The 5,168-nt window shown below is 35.0% G+C and overlaps 1 pseudogene; it reads left to right on the top strand.

The window, feature by feature from the left end:
- Positions 1 to 3,760: 3,760 nt before the first annotated feature.
- On the top strand, positions 3,761 to 3,907 carry LOC116589607 (annotated as a pseudogene).
- The last annotated feature ends 1,261 nt before the right edge of the window (positions 3,908 to 5,168 follow it).

Below are 5,168 nucleotides of genomic sequence, written 5' to 3'. Positions count from 1 at the left end.
GGAGAGTATTGCCATCTTGACACTATTAAGTCTTCCAGGCTGTAAACATGGGACACATTTACTTAGGCCTTCTTTAATCTGCTTCAACGGTGTTTTGTAGTTCTCAATGTACAGTCTTGTACTTTGTTTTCCGCCTTCAGTTCTTTATAATGTTAAATTTTAAGCATAATTATTTTCCTCATTTGATTTTTGGAATTCTTTTTTCCTAATGCATGGACATACAATTGATTTTTCTTGGGTACCTGGGTAGCTCAGTGGGTTAAATGTCTGACTCTTGATTTCAGCTCAAGTCATGATCAAGACCTGTGTTGGGTTCCATGCTGGATGCATAAACTGCTTAAGGATTCTCCCTCTTCTACCCCTCCCTGCTGTTCTCTCTTTCTCAAAGAAAAAAATATCTATAAAAGAAAAAAAAATATACAGTTCATTTTTTGTGTGTTGATCTTATATACTATAGCCCTGCTGAACTGTTTGACAAATTCAAAAGTTTTTGTGAATCCTTAGAAATTTCTGTATAAAGGACCATATCATCTGCAAATATTGTTTTATTTCTTCTTTTCCAATCAAGACACCTTTTATTTGTTTTTATTTAGTAATATCTCTGACTAGAACATCAAGAACAATATGTAATTAAGGTGACAGGAGTCACCTGGGTGGCTGAGTTGATCAGGTGTCTGCCTTTGGTCAGGTCATTATTGGGGTTAATGAGCATAAATGTAGCCATAATATTTGCCTTACTAAAATGTAATATGGAAGCCGCTGAAGGCTAAGGAAGGTTTCAAAGAAGGACATGGACCTTTGGAATGCCTCACCCTGAGTTTCAGCTCTGCCCTTGGAATGCCACAAGGAATTACCTTCCCTGAGGCTTTCTTAACCCCAACAGCCATCCTGTGATCCAAGAGATGTATACATTGTCCCTTAGACTATCTTCAATAGAACACACAGATTAGCATATCATATCTTTCCTGTAAACAGATCCTCCTAATTTCAGTGATACCCCTTGTCACAAATAACATGCTTGAGAAACAGGGATACGGATTTGTGATAATCCTGAAGGACCAATAAAAGCAGGAGCAAAACAAAGAGTCTCTGCCTCTGACTGTTGACCCCCTGGCCTTCTCCTCTCTTTCACAGTGAGGTCTGGAGTAATCTTTCATCAGCTGGTATAGGGGTTTCTGGCCATTCCTGACATGTCATGGTCCTAAGATCCTGGGATGGATCCCAGAGTCCAGTCTCCCACTCAGCTGGGAGTCTGCTTTTCCCTCCCTGCCCCTACATGTTTTTTCCTGTCTCTCTCAAATAAATAAATACAGTCTTTAGATAAAAAACGGGAGATGAGAACAGACACAAAAGTATTTTTCCTGAAATTAGGGGTAGAATCCTAAATTTCTCACTATTAAGCATAAGTATGATGTTAGTTGTCTTTTTCTTTTTTGTTTTCCTCATTTCACCTCTTATTACAAAAGAGATGGAATACAGTAGACACTGTAGTGACCCTTGATGCTTGCGTTCTTCATATTTTATGTTGGTGATCTTTCAGTATTAGTTCACAGATGTGCTTAGGATTTTTTTCATCTGGATTCATAGGTATATTGGTCTGCAGTTTTCTTAGGATATATTTGATTATTACCAGTGTAATAATGGTTACACATAATGTTTTGGGAAATTTTCTCTCCTCATCCATTTTTAGAAGTTTATGAAGTTGTTAATATTTTCTCTTAAACAATTGGTAGAATTCACCAATAAAGTTATCTGGAACTAGGTTTTCTTTTTTGGAAGATTTTTATTATTAATTCAAAATTTTATAGGTCTAGTCAGATTTTCTATTTTTTCTTGAATCAGTAGTGGTAATTTTTGCCTTCAAAGAAATTTTTCAAATTAAACTACATTATCTAATTTATTACACACGTTGTTTACATTTTCTTATGATTCTTTTCATTTCCTAGAGTTGGAAGTAATTTACCCTGTTTTATTTACTACTAATTTTAGTGATTTGAGTCTATTCTTTTAAAAAAATAGTTAAAGTTTTCTTAATTTTATTTCTATTTTCAATAAACTAATTCTGATTTTAGTGTATTTTTCTAGTAAGTCCAACATCTGGGCATCTCACGAACAGTTTTTATTGACATTTTTTCCATGTATGCACCATGATTTCCTACCTTTTGAGTGATTTTAATGTTTTCCTTGGAACCTACACATTTTAAATAAAATCTAGCACCTCTTGAAATCCTATTCTCCACTTCCTTCTCCAAGATTTCTGCTTGTTGCTATTTGTTGTTTTCATGTTTGCTGTTGACAACTTTCCTACATTATGGAAAGATTTGTATGTCATAGAAATCTCTGCTAAGTTAGTTTAATTGTTAATGATTGGACAGTTTTCCATAAATTCCTTAAATACCAGAATTTAATCTTCTGATTTTTTCTTAGGGACTCCATGTGTGTTTGGGATCCTATCTTCAAGATTCTGTCAGGTAGTTCCCATCTTTGCCTGTTGTTCACCACCTGCTTATGCAAACCTTCAAGGTCAGCAAGAGATGGAAAGACAAGGGCCTTTTCAGGTCATACCTGGGTATGACCACCACCATCCATGTGCATAAAGCCTTCTAGATTTCCAGGAATATATCTCTGATTTCAAAGTCCCATATGGACATCTCTTTCTCCAGTTGTTTGTCCTGTTATTGCCTCCTCAGTCACCTGTGATGTTAGGCAACTGCCAATGATTATTTTCAAGACATAACCAAGGATAAGACTATTCACACTGAACAAAATCTGAGTCAGATCAACTAAGACAAGTCTAGTAAATGGGATTTCCGAAGAGCAGCCATACAGTTCAAATACTGACAACTGGGGAAGACTGGGGCTTTTGTTAGAGCTGCAAACCTGTTCTGCATCCTCCAATGGTGGTCAGCTGCTGGGTTTCACAGGTGTTGTAATTGTCAGGTTCTTTTATTTTACATATTTTACGTGTGTGTGTGTGTGTGTGTTTTGAGACTACCATGATGTTGGAATGGGAGGATAGAAACAGGACAACTTAAAATGTAATACTCACTCTTCTTTTCGTAGCTGTTTTTCTTTAAAACAGCTCCCCATATTATTACTCCTTCTCATATTATTTACAAACCTTTGGTTAATTTCCAGAGTATTGAAAGTATATTTTGGCAGTTTTTGTCTGTATTATCATTGCTTTTAAAGAGGAATAGAATTTCAGAGGTATTTATAGTGCCATTCTGGAAGTCCTTCCCAGTGACTAATTTTTAAATACTCAAGAAATAAAAACATAATTTTTTGTCTTTAAAAAAAATTCTCTGTTACTAGTGACCACTATGTATATAGACACTTGATAAATATTTGTTGAATGAATCAATACATCATTTTTTGTTGTTGATACATTGAAAGTCAATATATTTTAATCTAAAAAAAAATGGGTTGCATGTACATATATATTGAAAAAGAGTATCTCCAACATTTTTAGGCTCTGACTCTGTGCCAACAATAAGCTTATTGCTTTTTCCACACTACTTCATTTAATTTTCACAACACGATTTGTAGTTTCACTGAAGTTAGAGATAGCCAGTAACCTTCTCAAGGCAATACGGTTAGTAAGTGGTTCAATGGAGATTGCAACCAGGCAACCAGGAAACTGAAATTATATTATGTTTAACTGAAACTTAAACATAATATAATATTGCTTCTCCCCCTAGCTCCTTGGATTTAAGAGAGTTAAGTTCAATTGTCACAGAAAATATTAGTTAGGTGATAGTTTTATTAAAAAAAAAAAAGGATATAGAAACTGGCCAATTAACTCACAAGTGTAAGAAGTGTGCTATATGGAAGGCAAGTCTTTCACTAACACCACAAGGGTCTCTGGCCCAATGAGTAGAGTTTGGTAGTAATTCTTGCTACAGATATAAAGGGAAAAAAAAGATACAGATAAATTCACAGGCAATTTTTTTCTTTTCTTTTCTTTTCTTTTCTTTTCTTTTCTTTTCTTTTCTTTTCTTTTCTTTTCTTTTCTTTCCTTTCCTTTTCTTTTCTTTTCTTTTCTTTTTTTTCCCCCTGACCTAAATCCTGTCAATTTTGAACTTAGGAATAGTAGTTTACAACTATACCAAAGGTCAGGATAAACTAGTTTTTTAATTGTCAGTGAGAGGAGTCTATAATATATAGTTTTTTACCTGAAAGAAAAGTTATCTCCTGGATAGCAGGCATCCCCCACTCCTTTTGCCCTGCTCATGCCAGGGCTCTGGGTTCAATACTTTTTTCTCCTCTCCCTCAGTTGCTACTATCAACACTCTTCTTTGTCGTTTCTTTCACTTTTATGACTTATACCCATAATAGATTCTAAGTATATGATAAAATATGATGACATGATATAATCTTTATTAAAGGAAAATATTTGATTATGTCTGCTTGTTTTAAAGACTCCAGTGACTTCCCATTACCTGAATGACAAATTCCAACCTACTCCATTCTAGAAGACTCCAATACACACTTCTAATCAGAATTGTTTATTTATTTTTTTCTGCTACCCTCATCAAATGTAGATTTACTATTATCTGAAGCTATATGGTACTGAATTTGAAAATAAAGGTTTTGAATTCTCATGTTTTGTCTTCAAGTCTCTTTGCTTTCTTTTTTTAGGTGTGTGACCATTGTCTGGTAATGTCACTTTTATGAGCTTCATTTTGCTCATCTATAAGATGAGGTAGATCATATCTTTTGCACAAGTTTATTGATAAGACTAGGTAATGTATACGCTTAGCAGGGTATCAGCTACAAAAGTTCAGGAGTATTTGGTAACTCCCTTAACTAATAAATATTATTATTGGTCTCTCAGACCTTTTCTATAAGTGTACCCGCTATACTGTTCTTATTTTTGTATTGGGAGGAAGTCTTAGAATTGTGTGCCCATCTCTCAATTTCACAAAGTCAGACTTAGTCCATGAGAAGCCTGTAGTTTATTTTTCCGCAGTCTGTGCCCTGAAGTGTTCAAGGTTATGCATCTTCTCCCAATCCAGCAAAGTCAAACTGACTGCTAATATCTGTGTGCTATCAGAGGACCTTCAGATAGCACACAGATACTAGCAGTCAGTTTGACATTGCTGACTTGATCCTCACATATGCCATCTGTGGAGGCTTTTGCTCATGCTCATGAGGCATACATTATG

The sequence above is a fragment of the Mustela erminea genome, chromosome 4, assembly GCF_009829155.1.
Source record: "Mustela erminea isolate mMusErm1 chromosome 4, mMusErm1.Pri, whole genome shotgun sequence".
In the NCBI taxonomy this organism is placed as follows: domain Eukaryota; kingdom Metazoa; phylum Chordata; class Mammalia; order Carnivora; family Mustelidae; genus Mustela; species Mustela erminea.
The sequence above is the reverse complement of the archived record's forward strand: the minus strand, read 5'-3'. Positions and strand labels throughout refer to the sequence as shown.